We start from the raw sequence: 20,929 nt of genomic DNA on the forward strand, positions 1-20,929 counted from the left end.
TCCGAGGCATGGAGGCTGTTATATTTTGGCATTCCTTACTTCACTCAAAATGTTCCAAACTAATCGAATATGTTGAGTGTTGCTTCTATTTTATACCTGTGTGAAGTTGAAGGCTTAATAATGAGTGTGATAAAAATAAAGTACTGGAACAAGTTGCCCGTTTGAGCACCACTTGATGTTACATTATTGAATATTGAGCCACTGACAAATATATCAAGCATATAATTACAAACAATATTACATCTTAAAATTTCTCTTGTAATTTTCCCTCGATTGAAATGAAAAAACACATTTATGTGCACACTCTTTCCTTTGGTCCCAGCCCCCCTCACCAGAGTATATCAATATGCTCTCGTAGACTCCCACCCTGGGTTCATTTTTCACCCTTTTTTGATTTTTTCTGTGCTGTAGAAGGCTGACTCTATGGGCTGCAACACTCCACCCCTTTTGCCCTCTGATTTCCAATTGGGTTCAGGCAGGATGGAAGAGATAGATACGATATTTTTAGCCCCACTGTTGCCCTTCCTCGTCATGGTTCTGGCAGTGGCTGCATTTGTCCCAGCTCCAGCTTCTGTCAGCTCCAGCTTTCGCTTGGCTCTAGAAACACTGTTCCCTTTCCTCACCCCTTCAGGCCCAGGAGAAGTAATGGCTTCCTGTTGTGGCTAGTCTCCGGTAACTCACCATCCTTTGTTGGAGTTTTAAAAATTTTAACTGTACCTCTATAAATAGTCTCCTCACTGAAATATTTTGTAGTTTAACCCTTGAGGGTACCATCTGTTCCCTGTCAGAATTCTGACTGATACAATCAGTGTATAGTTGTCTGCTCTCTGTTCTTGGGAATCATGACCTCCCCCTCTTTTTTAAAACTTGAGATAATGTCCTGCCTACTTCTTTGGCTTTAAAAATGTCCTCTATTTGGTGAAATGATGCTGAAAGTAGAGAACATTATTTTCCCTAAATGTTTACTTGGCAAAAGAAAATGTTGGCAAACCTATGCTGGTTCACCCCACATTTTTTTAAATTTCACTTTTGAAATCCAGAGTCTGGAAACCATTGATCTAAATGAGTATTTGACTTTGAAACATCAAGGGAATTCAGCTGTAATTCATTTTACCACAAGAATCTTACAAATTTGGTGAAAGTTGCCACTGTGAAAGTTGTCACAGCAGGCACTCAAGTTACTAGGGTTCACTTGTTTGCTTAACTTATTGTCCCACTCCTGGTAAGGAGGCAAATAGTATCAGGGAAAATAGAAGGAACTATAAAAATTGAAGTGGTATTTTTTGCACTCTTCAGTATTACACTTCCAGAGAAGAAGATGTTATAGCAGACTGTGTTTTAAGTATCAAAAACACAGACCAAAAGTGAATTCAATCTTTGAAGACAAACAGAGCCATCTCAAGTTAGGGGGAAAATAAGAAAGCCCCAAGAGAAACAAAGAGAGCTAAGTTGGTGTATCATTGATAAAGAGGTCCTGTATCCAGTAGGTAACTCCATCTCTGAGCAACAAACAGGGGACATCTGTGTTTAAAGTGGTGTTTTAAATTGAATGTGTTTCATAATATCAAGTGTAGTAGTCCCTCCTTATCTGCTATTTTGTGTTCTGTCATTTTGGTTACCCCTGGCCAACTATGGTCCAAAAATGTTAAATGGAAAATTCCAGAAATAAACAATTTTTAACTTTTAAAATGAGCACAATTCTGAGTAGCATGATGAAATCTTGCATCATCGCACTCTGTCCTGCCTGGGCATGAGTCAGCCCTTTGCCCGGTATAGCCATGCTGTATCCGCTATCTGACCATTAACTATGGTCAGCATATTAACTATGAGACTGATCATTAGTCACTTAGTAGTGGTCTTCGTTATCAAATGGATTGTCATGATATCACAGTGCATGTGTTCAAGTAACCTTCACAGTAGCCTAATGCTATATGGCATAGGCCAACATCATTCGCCTCACTTCATCTCATCACGCAGGCATTGTATCATCTCACATCATCACAAGAAGACTGAATAGAGTACAATAAGCTGTTTTGAGAGAGAGAGAGAGAGACATTCACATAACTCTAATTACAGTATATTGTTATAATAGTTTTATTTTATTAATGATTGTTGTTAATATCTTACTGTGCTTAATTTATAAATTAAACTTTATCATAGGTATGCATATGTGGAAAAAATATGAGGTCTGATGACAATTAAGTTCGTGAACTTGTTGCAACACTGTTGCTAACCTTTTTTGATATCAGAGGGATTATTCATTATGAATTTGTACCAACTGGACAAACAGTTAACCAAGTTTACTATTTGGAAGTGCTGAAAAGGCTGTGTGAAAAAGTTAGACGACCTGAACTTTCCACCAACAATTCATGGCTCTTGCATCACGACAATGCACCAGCTCACACGGCACTGTCTGTGAGGGAGTTTTTAGCCAGTAAACAAGTAACTGTATTGGAACATCCTTCCTACTCACCTGATCTGGCCCCCAATGGCTTCTTTCTTTACCCGAAGATAAAGGAAATATTGAAAGGAAGACATTTTGTTGACATTCAGGACATCAAAGGTAATACGACAACAGCTCTGATGGCCATTCCAGAGAAACAGTTCCCAAATTGCTTTGATGGGTGGACTAGGCACTGGCATCGGTGCATAGCTTCCTAAGGGAAGTACTTGGAGGGTAACCATAGTGATATTGAGCATTGAGGTGTTGTAGCACTTTTTCTAGGATGAGTTCGCAAACTTAATTTGCAGACCTTGTATATAGGGTTTGGTACTATCCACAGTTTCTGGCATCTACTGGGGCGGGGGGTCTTAGAATGTATCCCCACAGATAAGGATGGACTACTGTACAACTAATCTATAATTGAAACAACAGTTTTGATGTATGCTATGAAGTTTATATCTGAGAACTGAATGTTATAGGAGATCAGCCACAGACACTCCTGAAGAGTTTGGGAGGAATCCAAGAGCTGAGAGAATCACAGAGTAGAAAGAGCCATTGTCCCTTACCCTAGAGCTAGGGGTGGAGAGAAGACCCTAGTGTTCTGGACAATCTGGGGTAGCATGGGGCAGTATGTAGGAATGGCTCTTTGATGAAGGCAGTCAAATCTGAACCAGCTTCAGAGTTCCAGCTTGACTCAGTAAGATGAAGAAGCAGTACGATAATTCCTGAGAGTAGCATAGATATGGTTCTGGGTGTTGGAAAGCCTTGCCAAGCTGCCTGTAGCTCAGAGTGGTATTTGGAGAACATTCTTGCATTTCAGAAAAGAATCAGGAGCAAGCAAGGGGATTCATTGATCTTGAAGTGACCTTTGACATGGACCTATGTAGATCAACACCTGAAAAACAGACACGATGAAGAGTCAGATGACAAATTCAACAGATGACCAAGGGTCAGAAACTTTGCTTATCATGGGTCCTGCCTGCCTTCTTGTCCCACTGACACCTGCTTAGAAGTTAGGAGTGAACTTAAGGAAAGAAATACAAGTCTGAATTCATTGAGGTTTTGTTTCTATGCATTGGTAAAACAGGATCTCACTGAAGAAATTAAGTTCAGTTGCATAAAAACATTGTCATGTTTTCTGAAGACCTGCTTATATGGACTGAAGTTCAAATTCTGTTTTCTACTATAGACTATGTTCTTCCATGTGACAGAGAACCTGACTGCTGGCAGCTGCAGCTCACAACTTCATATATTCACCATCTGAGGGGGGAAAACTCTTTATTCCTTTTCCTTCCGCCCCTTGGTCCCTCCACCCCAATTCCTGTTTGAAAAGACTCAGAAAACAATCTTGCCTGGCCTTCTAGTCATGTTCCCACCCCATGGACCAATTACAGAGCCAGAAGTATGAGATATTATGGTAGATCCAGCTTGGACCATGTGCTATGTGGCCTCTGAAGCCAGGATGCTGTAACTAACTGGCTGTCTCCACTAGACTCATGTGCTTGGTTTTGGAGGAGGAGCAGTTTCTCTGCCAAAAGGAAATACTTTTATTTATTTATTTATTTACTTTTTTAATTAGTTTCAGGTGCACAAGACAAAGCAAAACTTAGGCGTTTATCATTTATATCCCTCACACTGTGTGAACCCCCCTCCCCCCATCCACTATCCCTCTGTACGTTCTCCAAATTAATTTTCAAAACCCCGTGGTCATCTTGTGGTTACCGACTATTTTTTTAAACCTCTCACCTTCCCCTTATCCCCACCCCCCCGCCCCTCTAGCAACCCTGAGTTTTTCCTCCATGTTTCCAAAACTGTCTCTGATTAGTTCATTCACTTATTCTTTTCTTTAGATCAAAAGGAAATACTTTGACCAGAGGAAGAAGAGAAGAAAAGTGACTGAGAAAATAATAGTGTCCTTCACAATCTGTTTGAATTAGGTATCTATCTAGTAGGACCACTACGAATAAATGTTTCCTTAATGTCACATTGATATGATCAAAGCAAGTAACTAAAATAATTAGCAGGATATTCACTATGTCTTATATGACCCATTAGAACTAGAACCCAGACTCTGAAAAGAAAAAAACCCACAAAAAACAAAACCAACACAAAAAACACTTAGCCTTTACATTGTTCGTTTGTAAATTTTGCAGCATATTAACTATGAGACTTGGCTTAAAGGCCAGTGAATAGCCCGGTGCTTTTTGCTCTCAAATCCCATTGTACTCCTGCTGAGAACAAAGTGTTTTGTGCTATGTGAAAATTTGTTTATGGTGTATGTGGACCAATCATCAGGATTATTATTGGCCACTTTCCTTTAAGGTCCATTGGGACTTAAATCTGAAATGCATTTCTGTGAAAACTTCACTTAGCTGCATAATTCTGAAATGATTCTTACCAACTGTTTATTCATAGCAGGCTTCTCTGTAAACAAACAATTCAATTGGCTTGCCTTTCAACTCCAAGCAGCTTTATGATCTCAGTTTAAATAGCTGCTTTGAGTTTCATTGCTGTTATACAGCTTTTTATGCCGTCAGAATAATACATGTCTCCCACATTCATGCCAGTAGCACTCTACAGAGCAAGAAAAGACAGTCCCGCAGATTTGGATCCTAAATGAGTTGCGATGGGGCAGGTCGCAAGTGGCAAGTGAGCCCAGCTCAATAGTAACCAGGCTGCCCCAGGCCTTAAGGAGCATCAGAATGGCTCTAGTTTCCAGGAATAGTTTCCAAAGAATGCATGATATCACATAGATATTTTCAATTAACTCTTTTTATTTTCTGACTATAAAAGTAACATGGTCATTGTAGGTAACTTGGAAAGGTAAAAATGAATGACTAAACAATTCCCCAAACCAAAGATAGCCACTGTTAACATTTTGGTGTATTTCTTATCATTGTTTTTTTTGTGTATATATTTTTAAAATCCGTTGAGATTATGTTACATATAGAATTCCTATAATATATATTCTATGGAAATTTAGAATAAAAATATCTCTTTGATATGTAAATTTTAAACAGTGCTATAGGTAAGTAATCACTGTAATTATTCATAAAATAAAGCATTTTTGTTTTTGTTCTTTTGAATTATACAAATGGAATACTACAAGATTTGCCTTTTATACTTCAGTCCAATGCACATTAACTGAGCAATGTCTACATCCAAGATACTGTGATAAACACTTTAGGGGATTAGAAAAAAGTTGATAAGACACCACTTTTGTCCCCAGGGTATTTATATAGGTATATATACACAACTAACCACTAGATGACTGAGAAAGTGTTTTATGATAAAATGGTTACAAAACAAATTTCCAAATGATCATAGCCTATAGGTAGCGTAGCTCCAATTTGGCAGATTACGAAAAAGGGTCAATTTAGTTATCTTAGCATTTTGGCATGGAATTCGACCATTAGATGGTGATGGGTGATGGTTGAAGGAGGGGTGTTGTGGAATGGAGGCAGAATTGAATTGAATAGCATGCTGAACAGCACTGAACGAAAACAAGAAGTGAAAAAGAAAAAAAAGCAAAGGTGTGTTTAGGTAACTACAAGTTACCCTTTGCATTGAAAGAACACACTTGGTAAAGTAACTCTCAGATAATCTACTGCGAATGAATCTGAATGTCAGACTGATTTAAATTTTATTTTGTAGGCAGTGGAGAAACATAGATACTTTTGAGTAGCAGCATAAAATGATCAGGGCTGTACCTTAAGGGTATTATAAGAGACCTAAAATTCTTAAAAGGAATGAGATGCCCATTTGTATGTAGGTGGGTGTTCATATAACTGTTTTCTAAATATACTTTTTAAATAGAAATGGTAGATATATTTTCATTTTTTTTCCGTACTCCAAGAATAATTTTTTAGAACTTTTTAGAAGAACATAAAAATTTCATGAAATATTTTAATGTCTAACCTTCCTTGTCGTTGGTATTTTAAAAATGATTTGTAACTTGACAATGAAGTAAGTATTCACTTGTTGTATATATATTTGTTTCTTTTGTGTTTCTTTCATAACATGCTTCATTCACTCAAAAAGGATTTATGGAGCAACTATATGAATAAAATTTTATATAATGAGTATTATAGGAACTATGTCTCTTGGATAATTTGGATTAAATTCTGGGCCTGGAGATAGAATTTTAGTAAGAAGAGTTTTGAATAAAATTCTTAGCATTTAAGAAAAACTATTAGTACTTAAGATAGTCAGACATTCTATTGATAGTAATAATCTTGCTCTTAAATATTTGGAAACTCAGATTTTCTACATTTGTTCTTCAATTTCTTTTCCAAATTTTCAAAGTGTTTTTCTTTCACTGCTTTTTGACTACTACATTAACTTTGAATTACTGAAAACCTTTTGAAAAAATGAAATGCGTTTTAAGGGTACTGTTTGTGTTCAATGTAGAAAATTGATTTTAGGCTTTCATTAAATCAGCTTTTACACTATCTGCTCTAAACTTTTTATTGATAAATATATTTCTCGTGTTGACAGTCGTACTGGCTACGATTTAGTCAAATAAGTTGGTCTACTAATTATCTAGAAATGGCACGTTAAGTGACTCCAAAGTTCAAACATCCTTATGTAAAAGGCTTTCTCTTCCAATGTTTACTTTGGTTTCAGAATTCATTACTTAACTAAGCACTATATTCTTTATAATGCAGTTCAGTACAATTAAATATAAGAAGACATTTACTCAAATCTAAGAATATACTTGAATATTTATGGTAATTAATTGTATTAATGAATTATTATTATTTTTTTTACCATAGCATCTTTTAAGTTTGCAAATACAGCTCTTATTTTAGATCCAAATGCCTTTGTATCCATTTCACAAAGCCTCATGACATATTCTGAGATTCCACTTTTGCTACTCTGCCACTCTTTTCCCTTCCAAAGGAAAGAATAAATTAGAGCAATTGTAGCAACACAGAAGTCACAAAATGAAGGCCAACTTTAGTGATGCTTTTTAGGATCAGGATAAATAAATAGTCTCAAATTACTCTCATGAAATTTTAACATTTGGGGAATCTCCCATAGTTGGTGCCCCAGACTTAAAGAATTAATACATAATCAATCTGGAAGTCACAGCAGAGCATATGCATATAAACTGTCAAATTACTTAGCGGTTCTTTGGCTGCTTGACTGAATTGGTTAAAATCAAAGCCTGTGTATGTATGTTTAAATAAAAGCCCTTGCCAATTAATTTTCCTGTTTCAGATGTACTGATTCACCCCAACCCTCTTGAAAATAAAATGTGTGTATGTTGTAACACATACACACAGACACACGCACACATACACACATTTTATTTATTTATTTATTTATTTATTATAATGGAGAATAGAGGCAAGGAAAGTAAGTAAAGCAATCATAACCTTTGGAGGGATGAAATTGTTCATGCTTTATGAATGGTGAATACACCGCACTGTGAATAATAGGTAACATTTTTACTATAGAACTTGTCATTTGCACCCCAAAACTTGATCATATAAACACTGAAGCTGCAGCTCCAAATCATAGATTCTTTGATGCAGTGGGGACATTAATTACCATCATTCTAGTCTAACCTCTTTTCTACCCAATGTTGTCCTACAATATCCCTGAAGGACAGTCGTTCAGTCTCTAATTAAAAATATCTAGTGCTAAAGAGCTCATTTTGTCTCACCAGGTAGCCCATTCCACTTCTAATGGCTGTGAGAACTAGAAAGTTATTCTTTTGATTTGGTTTAAATTTGGCTACCTATGTTTTCTGCTTGCTGATTTTAGTTTGGTTTACAGGAGCTATCCAGAAAAATCTGCCACTTCTTTATGATTGTCTTTTCAGTGTTTGAAATAAAATATCATTCTTGCCTTCCACCAAAACTAATTTTCTCCAATTACATTTGGCATGCCTATTAAAATACAGATTTCTCTTTCCTCACTGCCAGGGGCCTTTATTCATTAGATGTATGATGGGCCCCAGGATTTTTGTCTGTTTTGTAGTGTGAGTTGTGTTTGCTGCTATGTATTTTTATCAGCCTGTTTTCTGTAGGTAGAATTTTGGGGGTCCAATGATTTTCTTCCATTTTGTACTCTATCTCTTTTATTCCAAGCTTGCAGTGTTTCTACTGATATAAAATTCTCAGAACCTTGTAGGTGTCCTGTGTATGTTAAAGAAATTCACTCCGGAAGAAAAGAGGCTTGCTGTGGATCTTCCCTATATAAATTCCCATCTCTATTTTGGGGCTCTGAGAAGATCTGTGAGTTACATACTTAATCTCTTCAAAAAACCTTTTGTGTGACTGTATACTCTGATTTTTTAGTCTTCCTGAAGTATTAGCAAAAGATTGACCAGCTACGTGCTTGGCTTTTTCTCTACAGCATGCTTTCCTGGCAGTGAATTGCTTACTTTCTGCATCTTTTGGAAACTGGATAAGCTGAAAATTTCCCAAATCATTAAGTCCTGGTTCCCTTGTGTTTAAGAATTCTTTCCTCAATTTATCTCTCTCTCCTTGTGTTTTACTCTAGGCAGCAAGCAGCCAGGATGCATCTTCAACACTTTGCTTGGAAATCTCCTCAGCTGTGTATCCAATTTCATTATACAGTATACAAGTTCTGCTTTCTGTATAATTGCAGGACACAATTCTACTAAGCTTTCTGCCACTATATATAACAAAGATCCTCCTCCCTCAAATTTCCAATATCATGTTCCTCACTTACTTCTATCCTCACCATCAGTCACTTTAATGTCCATGTTTCTACCAACAGTCTCTTCATAATGATTTAAATATTCTCTAAGGTGATGTATGTTTTTCTACCATGTTCCGCACTTCCTTCTGAGTCCTCACTAGCAGCATGAACAGTCTGTTTAAGGCAAAATAGGCTTTTTCCATCATGCTCCATAAACATTCTTCCAGTTTCTGCCCACTGCCCAATTCCAGAGCCATTCCCACCCACATTTTCAGGTCTTTGTTATAGCAGTACTTCATTTTCACTTACAAAAAAATATTAGGGTTCAACCACAGAAGCAGAACCAGTAGGAGACACATAGTAAGATACTTATTGCAAGGCTTAGGTGATTGTAGGGACTGGCTAGGCTAGTTCCTACATAGAGCAGACTGTCAAGAAAGGCAAGCTGGGAATTCTTCGGTCATGGACGGAAGGTTCTGTGGAGTTTCTTTTTCTTGAGGGAAGCCTCAGCTCTACTTTTACCGCCTTTCAACTTACTGAACCAGGCCCACCCTGATTATTTAGGATAATTTCTCTCACTTGCAGTCTACTGATGATGGACTTTAATCACGTCTACAAAATCTCTTCATAGCCACGCTTACATTAGTGTTTGATTGCATAACTGGGGGACTATAGCTTAGCTAAGTTAGCACACCAAGACCATTAGTGTGTCCTATATTATACTTCTTCTACTACCCACAGCTGCGTCCTCACACATAACCTAGTTATTTTCATTTGAATGTTCAGGGTTTAAAGGGATTTATTCTCAGAGATGTCTTCAGAATCAAGATAAGATGTTTTCATCTTATTGGCTTGTTGTACACAATAGTTCTTCAATTAGCAGTTACACCTTCACAGGGGGCAAATTATTTCTCCATGAGGATTTAGAAGATTGATGTACATTAAATATCAATTTCTTTTGGTTGGAAATGGCACTGATAGTATTTAAATAATCTATTTCCTTGCTGGGGACCAACAGCATTGGTATCACCTGGGAGCTTATTAGAAATGCAGACACCAGGGCCCTACCCCAGGACTCCTGAAGCAGAATCTGTACTTTCAATATCCCTAGTTTGATTCAGTTGCACCTTGAAGTTTGACAAGCACTGGTCTACTACAATTGCCTAATTTCTTCTGTTACCCTTGCTCGAGGCTCATCTTTTTCTTTTTCTGCCATACTTTATATATGCAGGATGTACTTCTCTTCCTCCAAATTTGAAAACACAATTCTTGAGTCTAAAAGTTTGCAACATTTCATCATGAATAAAGGTTAAAATCCAAATCACCTTCAAAATCCCATATAACTTTTGATGTTCTTCCCAGTAGGTCTCTATGTATTTTTCCAGGTACATTTTTCTGAACATATCACGAGCTCGAGCTACACAACTTGCTGTCCCCTAGGGTACCGTGCCTTTTTCCCTCTGTGCCTTTCCTTCCACACTCTGTTTCTCTGCGGGGAGTGCCCTACACGACCTGGTTGAACTATGAGAACCCTCGCTTGACTCCTCTTGGATAAAAAGGACCTGTGCTGTTTGTCTTGGTCATCATGCCTGATATGTAATTGCTACTGATTATCTATTAAGGGAGCAATAAATGAGCAAAATAAGGGAGCAAAATATGACTACCCAAAATGGTTTCCAGAGATGTGAAGAGTAAATGAGATGATAATAAGCAAACATAATTGAGTACTAGGTAAAAGTACTATTGTAAAGGCATTATCTCATTACTTTTTATGACATTTCAGAGAGGTCATTATTACTATCACCTCTATTTTACACAAAAAGAAACAGACATGACCTGGTTGAACTATGAGAACTCATACAAGATCTTATCATAAGTTGCATAAAAACTCAGCAATATGGCCTCTGATAGATATCAAAGCATCTGGCAAAGTCCTTCACAAATGCAAAATTTGAGATTTGTGTGGTAATTAGACATATAATCAATAGTTATAATTATCATGTTATTTTAAAAGACTTTCGAGAAAACATTTAGAACACCACAGACAGGGTGAAGTGCTGTTTTAATTAAACTGTATTCCAACAAACCTTTCTGAGCATCTACGTGTATTGTAGTGGATATCTGTGCTTTTTTGTTGACTTCTTCAGTAAGAGCATCCTAATTTTATTTTGGGGTACCACTTTTCCCCTGCTAAGTTATTTGGTTAGGGTGAGATCAACTCTCCTCCCTTTCTCTGTTTTCATGGAGTGTACAGGTTACTCACACCTGGATAGTCATCGTATTCCAACTCTTTGGCCATCATGACCCAAGTAAGTTAATAAATAAGACTTGGTTTGGTAGTTGTTAACATATTGGTTAATTGTTTCAAATTGTAAGAGTGGAAGAGTGAGAAGGAAAGTCAAAGAGAGAAGAGGTGAACCAGGAGAGAGTCATGAAAATCGTTGTAAAGAGTTTCAAGCAGTGCTATATCAATGTTATGAAATTAATAGTTGAATAAGGTTTATGTATTTTGAAACTAACAACCAAAATATGTGGACAACCTATTTTATTCATTGTAAGTAGCTGTAACTTCAGTCATGATTGATTGCTCTTCGCGGGATCTGTATCTGTGTAAATAGGCATATTATTGATTTTTTTTTAAAAAAAGAGAAGATAGGCGATCTCATTATTTTCTTTTTTAAATCAAATGTTTCCTTTTAGTGATTTTTTTTTCCTCACTCAGGAATGAGTTAAGGTGTTAATCCTTTCTTGTTATCATGGAGAAGTTTTTCAATGTGGTAATAATTGCCTAATTGGTAGTGATTTATTTTTACTCATCTAATCAGTCAATAGCTCTTTATTGGCCTTCAGCTAGGCAGCAGGCTTTGTGCCAGAGGGAATGAAATTCAAAGGTGTCCCTTAGCCTAGAATGTAACCTCCACAGGAGTTCCTGACTCAGAGCCTGATGCCTAGCAGACATTCAAGATTTGATCATGGTATCAGAAATCCATACACGTGGATGTGGGGGTGTATTTCTGTATTAATTTAACAATGGTAGCTTTGAGGAGCCATGCTTGGTCTTTAAGTATTGCCTGTGACTCAAACATGAATTGAAGGCTTGGGCCTTTGTAATTCTTTACCTTATGGCAGTTATTCCTCATAATACTCAGGTTTAATGATCCTTATTTTCAGTAGTTCACAATGAAATAATTTATGACAATGATGCTGGAATGACACCCTGATACCATAGTAGGTAATTTTAGTCCCTAATAGTTTACTAGCTTTAGTGAATTGAATGGTGGCTCCCCCTGCCACCCCCCCCCCCAAAAAAAAAAAAAAAAACACAAACAAAACTGTCCACATCCTAAACTCCAGACTCTGTGAATGGGATGTTATTTGGGTCTTTGCAGATGTAATTAAGTAAGAATCTCCAGTTGAGATCCTCCTGGATTATCTGGATGGTCCCTACATCCAATGACAAGTGTCTTTATAAGAGACAGAAGAGAAGAAGACACAGACATAGAGAAGGCCATGTGAAGATGGAGGCAGAAATTGGAGTGATGCAACCACCAGCCAATGAATTCCTGGAGCTACTAAAAACTGGGAGGAGCAAGGAAGGATTCTCCACTTAGAGCCTTGGGAGGGAATACAGACCTGACTACACCTTGAGGTTGGACTTCTGGTCTCCAAAATAGTGAAAGAATAAATTTCAGTTATAAATGTTAAGTTTGTGGTCATTTGTTAAAGCAACCTTAGGAAATGAATATGCTAGTTTATACCAATTATCTAATTAAGGATTCTGCTGTGTTGTTTTATTTCATAATAATTTGGGAAAGTCAGTATCTCTATTCCAATTCCTGTCTCCGCCCAATGGAGACATTGGTCTGTTTTTTGAGGTTTGAATGAAAACTCAAAGGTTAGTGCTTCTGGGTTATTTTTGCCTTTCAAAGATGCCCCAGAAAGTCCATTCAGTGCACAAATATGAAATTTCTGCATGAAGTGACCTCAACAGGTGGTCTGGAGATCCAAATGCTATTCAGAAAAGTGACACTGGACCTGGGAGGAAATTTCTATAGGGGAAAAGTTCCATTTACAAAGCCCCACAAGTTGGCAGAGTGGCTGGGTCAGGGAGCTAGGAGACCTTGCTTACTACCATACCCATCTCTGGGTTACTTTCTCTCTGTGCCTCTGATGCCTCTTCTTATGAGGGTGTTAGGCAAGTTATTTCTAGAGACTTTTTAAAATTAACCATTCATCCAACCTAGAGTATGTCCACTCCCCTTTATTCATTCTTCCTCACGCTGTTTCCTTCATCTCACCCATCACAGTTGGTAGTTATATGAATACTTGCGTGTCTGACTATTACAACTCCAAGTTCAAGGAACATAATAACTGCCCCTAGCATATTGTCTGGCACACAGTATGTCCTCAACAAATCCATGAGTGAACATTTTGAGTGGAGAGCAAGAAAATGTCTAATTACTTTGGGTTTGGAATCAGGCTGTTGAAGGATTTTTGTTTCCCTACATTAAAAGCCATTGAATTTCAAGATTGAAAAATAAATGGTCATTTAGTCCAACCCCCTACTTGGTGCATGAGTGGCCTCGTCAGCCTTCCTGACAGCATGACCAAAATGCTTGGCTGAAACATCCTTGGTGATAGGAAGCTCGCTACCTCCCTACTTCGGGTCTCTCCCATTCGTTCTCCTTTCCCACTCCTCCCGATCATTGCAATCTTTATGGTATCATTTTCCACACCTGATGGAGCAGAGGCATGGAAGTCCGCAGGTGGGAGGAACAGAGGGAACCCTAGCCTAACTCCGAGTCTGAGAACCACTGGCTCAAGGTGTGTGCGCTGTAGCTGACTGCAGGATGCAGTAGCGGTGCCCCCTTCCTGCTGGGTTCGTCTCTGCTCTCGGACTCCGGGAGCGGGTGTGGGGGCGGGCAGGGGGTCCTCCTTCTCAACATCTCCGCTTCTCCTCCTCCCCGCCCGCGGCCACGCGCCTCGGCGCTCCCTGCCCTCGCCGCTCGGGTTCCCTTCTGTCGCTCCCGAGCTGTCGCGCAGGGCGCGGGCACGCGGGCGGCCACCCGACTCTCTCTCCCTTCTCCCCAGCCCACAGGCCACCCCCACCCCCCGCCCCAACCTCCCGCCAGCTCCTCCTCCGCACACACTCTGCTACCCTTCTCTCTCCTGAGAGTTGCCTGGCATCTTCCGCGAGGAGTTTGGAGCGCCCCACCGCAGAGACCACGCCGGCTGAGCGCGAGCCACGCTGGTGCCATCTCTGCCTTCCATCTGGGTTGGATCCTGGCATCCAGGTGGGACCCGCTTCTCTCTCCTCCACTCCCTAACGCCACCTCTTCCCGCTCCCGGCAATTCCAGGAGTGGGGCGCTGGGCCGCCCGCAGCCTGTGGGCCACTTGGGGACCAGGAGTTAGGGCCGGCCTGGAGGCGCCACTGGAGGGGCGCCGGGGATCTCTCGGCTTCCCCGGGGCTGGGAATCGGGGGGACCCGGGGCAAGGGGGTCGGCGAGCACAGCTAAGTGCAGCCAGCCGAGTCTGGGCTCGCACCTGCCGGGCACGTCCCGAAAGGACGTGCCACCCGGCCAACTTCTTTTCCAGGTCTCCTTCCTACTGTGGAAACTGAAAGGACTCGTAAACCAGTAAGTCCTGGGGCCCGGAGGAGGGATTTATGGGTTTGGATGCAAAAGAAAAAAAATTGTTGTACACCCGAGCCTCTGTTTTCCACTCTCTCTTGCTCTCCTAAAGCACATTAACAAACAAACAAAGAAGAAAACCCAATTCTAGCCAAAGCACTTATTTAAAGGGATTTATAGAGACGAGAAAAAGAGACCTAACTGAAGAATCACTTTGGAAACCCCAGGTACGGCGAGGCAGCCTAAGAAAATGGTTATTGTGGGTGCCATTTCTAGGACTTGTGTTTGTAAACGGAAGATGGCACTGGCTCTTGTAAGCCTGACGGAGTTCCTTATAGTGAGGGTGGTTCGGAGTGTCTTCTATTAACGTTTATTTCCATAAGTATTAAAGTACCTTGAAACAAGTACTCTTTCAGAGCTTTGGACGTGGAGTCAGAATTTTGGTATGATTGCCATTTATCTGTGACTTTGCTGTTAGCTTGACTTCTCTGGGCCTCAGTTTCCTCATCTGTCAAATTAGAGGGTTGAATTAAGATTCTGAGGGCCTTTTAATAATATCTAAGATGTTTCCCAACTTAAAAATTTATAATTCTTTAACATGCTACAAACATTGCTAGATTCATAATTTCACGACATTTAAAAAATCTATATTGATCTTGGCATTTTGTTTGTATGCACTTAGGAATTGTGCTTTTAGGGTATTCCAACCAAAAATTAAAGAGAAAAACACTTATAAAAGGATTCAGAAATACATAGTTTATATGTAAATATTTAGATCATCTCTCCCTCTTCCTCAAAGAATCCTGTTCAACTTTAAGTTAGTATTTACAACACTGCAACAAAAACATGTGACTTTAGCAAAGTACTTATTCTCTTTCAGTATTGTATAGTTGGAGGACATAAAAATCGTTTTGGAGGAAAACAAAAATTGCACCTTTCCTAGCAATTACTGCTCTTGAAAAGTGTTTGCTACTTTTTAGCATAAAGTTGTGTGCAAAATATTAAAAAAAAATGGTTTCAGGCCACGTCAGAGCCTCTCAGAAATGAGCTCAGGAGCAGAGATGCCAATTTTAGTAAAGCATTTTTGTTGTCTTGGATTGAATCCCAGAAAATAGCAGAGGTTAACCAAACAGGTAAATAAGAAATTAGGTTTTGACACACACACAAAGTTTTATAAGAAGTGGGCACTATAAGTGTCAGCTAACCTTTCATTTCCTTTTGATAAAAAAATGACAACAAACAGCTTTTGGCTGAAGGAGATAGAGAATGTTAGAATGGCTTTTGTTGTTACTTGTAATTCAAAATTATTTGAGACTTAGTCATCAGACTTAGTCATCAGTCATTAGGATAGGTTTAGAAGTGTTTTGGCTCTTTTTGGTGGCTTTGATCTAAAGTAATGGGTTTGTACCAGCATGTACTTTGTATGCAGTTTGGGATAATGGAGTGGATTTGAAATACTCTTTTATGAACACATTTTAACTTAGTTTCAGTGCCTTTTCACTTTGGGGCTGACAGTGTCATGAATCATTCAGGCATTTGTCTTCCCTCATCTTCTCTGGTGAAGTAGATGGTCATCTCCTTAGAAACAGAGGCTCAAAACGTTCAGCAAATTGGTTTTTGAATGAACAGAGAGTAGTAGTAGAACTTAAATACCCTGGCTTCTCATTGCTGGTTGGAAAACAACTGAAAACAGTGGCTGGGTCTGACTGCTCAAAGGTCCACAGCCAACTCATTCATGGCTTAGAAGCCGTGGTTGGCAGAAGCTCTATTTCTCTTTTGTAATATGGGGACTTTACTCTCATGAATTTACCAAGAAAAAACAGGCATGTCTTCACACTTAGATCATTATTATATAACTAAATGATTTGTATTTGTGAAGTACAATATCTCAGGGGGTCCTGGAATAAAACTAAAATGTCCAGGGAAAAAAAAAAGAATTGTCTTGGCCATACTGTACTGCATTTTTCATATTGAGAGCCAAACACACATGCGGTACTAAAACACATGTCCTGTGGAGTTAAAAATGAAGAAAAGGGCTTATAGTCTGCTCTAATTCTTAAGATCTTTGGAGATTTACAAATTCTGCATTTAATTAAATCAGAAAGTCACAAATGTTCACCTCCTGGCCCACTTTAGTACATATAACCTTTTAGTTTAAATTCAAATTTGGTCTGCTTATTATTTGGAATATTCCTTCTCAAATACTACCTAAAACTTTTGTGACAACGGTGACATTATCTGTTGTCTTTTCCCACACACGATCTTATTAATTAAAATTTTTTTAACACTTTGAAATATAATATTTATAGGGAGAAGTACGTAAAATAAATGTACTGGTCAACAAATAGTATAATAAATCATTATAGCAGATAATTGTAAGGCAAATACCCGACTATTCATCTAAAAAACAGAACATTGTTAATACTCTGAAATCTCTTACTTGTTCCTTCCTCCTCACAAGTTTAGTTTCAACTATTTTTTTGGAATTTTATATGACGACAGGAGGCATTCTTTCATGGATTCTTTTGCTTAACATTATGTTTATAAGATTAAGCCATTTCTTTGTTCCCCTTTAAAGCAAAAACTTTTAAAAAGAGATGTTTATATTCCCTGTCTCAAATTCATTTCTTTACATTCTCTCTTAAACCCATTCCTATCAATCTTTTGTTTTTAGTACCCAGCCAAAACTACTCTTGTGATAGTCACCAACGAAATCACCTTTCCTAAATCCAGTAGTCAGTTGTCAGTGTTGATTTTACTTCACCCATTGGTACGTTGTCACAGTTATCACCCTCCGCTCCCTGTAATATTTCCTGATTGATTTTCAGGGTACTGTGTGCTCTTGATGTTCCTCCATCACTGGCCACTCCTTTCTATTTACTTTGCTGGTCTCTCCTCTCAGAGGTTTCAACCTTAGAATGCCTTAAGGTTTAGTTCTTGGGAGCTCTTTTTTCTATAGTCTTTGATGAGTTCATGCAATCTCTCTCTCTCTTTTTTTTCCTGCAATGTCTATGTCTGTATACTGATGACTCCAAAATGATAGCTGAAGCCTTGACTTCTCCCCCCAAACTTCCGACCCCTGTGACCTCTATCCAGCTGCCTACTCAGCATTTCCATTAGGATGTCTAGTAGACATCTCCAGCCCAACATACTCCAAATGGAATCTTCATCTTGCCCAAGTCTACTCTACCTGCAGTCTTCCCCATCTCCATCTTTCAAATTGCTTCGTCCCCAACCTTGGAGTCATCTTTGATTTTTCCCATTCCCTCAGACCTCAGATGTAATGTGACAGGAGATCTTTTTGCTCTGTCTTCAAAGTAAATCCAGAATATAATTGCTTCTTATCATCTCCACACTGCCACCTTGGTCTGAGCTGCCATAATGCCTAACATGGATTATTGCGAGGCCCTCCTAACTGGTCTCCATGCTTTTACCCTTTGCTTTCCAGAATCCGTTTTCAGAATTGCAATTAGAGCTCTTGTTTTTACAACATATGTTTGATCATGTCATCTTTCTGCTCCAAACTCTCCAATGGCTTTCCAGTGTATATGGAGTAGGAACCAAAGTCCTTAAGATGACCTACAAAGCCCTGCCTGATCTTTCCTCCGCCCCTTTACCTGTCTGATCTCATTTCCTACTGTTTTTCTCACTCAGTTCCAGCCACACTGGTCTCCTGCTGTTCCTTGGCTATACTGGAGATCATCTTTGCACTTTAACTTCCTCTGCTCTGGGGGAATGCTCTTACCCCAGACATCCACATGGCTTACTACTTTGTTACCATCACTTCCTTTACATCTTTGCTCAGTGGTCTCCTTTTCAGTGAGGCTTATCCGGAATATCATATTTAAAATTGCATATCTTCTTACCTTGCAATACACTCTTTCCATAGTACTTACCACCTTTTAAAATACTGTATGACTTCTTATTTATCGTTTTTTGTCCTGTTTATTTCTAGTAGAATTTAAACCCCAGGAAGGCAGATTTTTTTTTTCTGTTTTGTTCACTATTGTATTCCTAGTACCTGAAATAGGCTGAGCCTATAAGAGATGCTCAGTAATTTTTTTTTTTTGATTGAATGCTGTTATTGACAGTGGCTATTACTTGTTTATTTTCATTGCTGGATATAGTTCATTGTATGAATACAATATCTTTATTGTTTACTGATTCCGATTACAGATAATTGGATCACCTCCCTTCCTCTCTTGCTCCTTCTTTCCCTCCACCTCTCCCTGCTGTAGTGTGGATCAGTACTCCAATCCTTTTTATGGTCAGATAATATTCCATTGTATGGATATACCACTTTTTGTTTATTCATTCATCGGTTGGTGGACATTTATGTAGTTTCCATTTGTAGGCTATTTTGAATAATATTGTCACTAACATTTGTGAACAAGTTTTTGTGTGAATGTATATATCACTCTTGGGTACATACCTAGTGTTGGAATTACTGAGTCATAAGGTAACACTGTGTTTAACATTTGAAAATCTGCCAAACTGCTTTCCAAAGCAGCTTCCGTCATTTTACATTCCCACCAGCAATGTACAAGGGTTCCAGTTTCTCCACATCCTTCTTAACACTTGTTATTGTTCGTACTTTTGAATATAGTTGTTCTAGTGGATGTGAAGTGGTATTACGTTACGGTTTTGATTACATTTCCTGATGACTAATGATGTGGAGAATCTTTTCACGTGTTTATTGGCCATTTGTATATCTTTTTTTGGAGAAATGTTCTTTGCCGATTTTTAATTGGGTTATTTGTCATTTTACTATTGTGTTGTAAGAGTTCTTTATATACAGATACAAATCTGTTGTAAGGTATATGATTTGCAAATATTTTCACCTTCTGTGAATTAACAAATGTCTTCTTCTTTTCCAATGTCTAGGCATCTTGTCAAAAATCAATTTGTGAAAAATGTAAGGGTTTATTTCTGGAATCTCAATTCTAATCCATTGATATATATTTCTATCCTTGTACCAATACCACACCATCTTTACTACTGGAGCTTGGAAGCACGTTTTGAAATCAGAAGTGTGAATCCCCTAACTTTGTTCTTTTTCAATATTGTTTTGGCTATTTCCTCCATATCCTTATGAATTTCAGAATCAGCTTGTCAAGTTCTGCACAAAATGTAGCTAGGATTTTGAGGGGATTGCACTGAATCTGAGATCAGTTTGGGGAATACCCTGTTTCCCCGAAAATAAGACCTAGCTGGACAATTAGCTCTAATGCGTCTTTTGGAGCAAAAATTAATATAAGACCCGGTAATTTTTGCTCCAAAAGACGCATTAGAGCTAATTGTCCGGCTAGGTCTTATTTTCGGGGAAACACAGTAGTATCATATTAATAAAATCAAGTCTTTTAATCCATGAACATGGGATGTTTTTCCATTAATATAGATATTCTTTAATTTCTTTCAGTGATGTTTTATAGTATTCAATATACAAATCTTGCACTTCTTTTCTTGAATTTATTACTAAGTATTTTATTCTTTCTGATGCTATTGAAAATGAAACTACTTTTGAAATTTTATTTTGTTCATTGATAGTGTGTAGAAATACAAATGATTTTCATATGTTGTATTCTGCACACTTGCTGAACTTATTTCTTAATTGTAATATGTTTTTCGTTACTTCTTAGTATTTTCTATATACAAGATCATATCACCTGAGAACAGAGATAGTTTTACTTCTTTCTTTCTAATCTGGATAACTTTTATATCTTTTTCTTGCCTAATTGCCCTAGATAGAATCTCCAGTTCAATACTGAATAAGAAGTGAAAGTGAGTATCTTTGTGTTATTCCTGATCTCAGCAGGGAAATATCTAGTCTTGAACCATTACATATTATCTCGGTTGTGGGTCATTCATATGTAGCTGTTATGAGGTTGAGGAAGTTCTCTTTTATTTCAGTTTGTTGAATGTTTTTATCATTAAGTGATGTTGGAGTTTGTCAATTGCTTTTTCCATTGATATAATCATGTCTTTTACTATTATGATTCATTAATTCCTACATTGATTGATTTTCATATTTTATACCAAACTTGCATTCCTGAGATAAATCATATTTGGTCATAGTGTATTACTTTTATTTTTTAGAATTAATTAATTAACTAATTAACTAATTAATTAATTAATTAGTTTCAGATGTACAAAACAATGTAATAGTTAGACATTTCACCC

At 38.1% G+C, this 20,929-nt stretch overlaps 1 protein-coding gene and 1 long non-coding RNA gene across 15 annotated transcripts in view; both read left to right on the forward strand.

Moving 5' to 3' along the window:
* LOC141572110 (uncharacterized) overlaps positions 1-12,431 on the forward strand; it is a 55,706-nt gene extending 43,275 nt beyond the window's left edge. The window contains exons 2-3 of the long non-coding RNA XR_012497260.1: positions 4,294-4,380; positions 8,957-12,431. This is a non-coding gene — a long non-coding RNA (uncharacterized LOC141572110). The remainder of the gene's footprint in view (positions 1-4,293; positions 4,381-8,956) is intronic.
* A 1,329-nt stretch (positions 12,432-13,760) lies between these two features.
* The window catches only part of LEPR (leptin receptor), an 80,344-nt gene continuing 73,175 nt past the window's right edge, over positions 13,761-20,929 (forward strand). For 3 of the 14 annotated variants that reach the window (XM_074334871.1, XM_074334869.1, XM_074334868.1), the window contains exons 1-3: positions 13,761-13,942; positions 14,210-14,412; positions 14,715-14,755. The gene's annotated coding sequence lies outside the window, so the exon portion shown is untranslated. Of the gene's footprint in view, positions 13,943-14,124; positions 14,413-14,714; positions 14,756-14,861; positions 14,977-20,493; positions 20,531-20,929 lie in introns of those variants that run through there. The other 11 variants (XM_019731863.2, XM_019731856.2, XM_019731832.2 and 8 more) reach the window with 9 other exon arrangements.

The sequence above is a fragment of the Rhinolophus sinicus genome, linkage group LG06 (assembly GCF_036562045.2).
Source record: "Rhinolophus sinicus isolate RSC01 linkage group LG06, ASM3656204v1, whole genome shotgun sequence".
Lineage (NCBI taxonomy): Eukaryota > Metazoa > Chordata > Mammalia > Chiroptera > Rhinolophidae > Rhinolophus > Rhinolophus sinicus.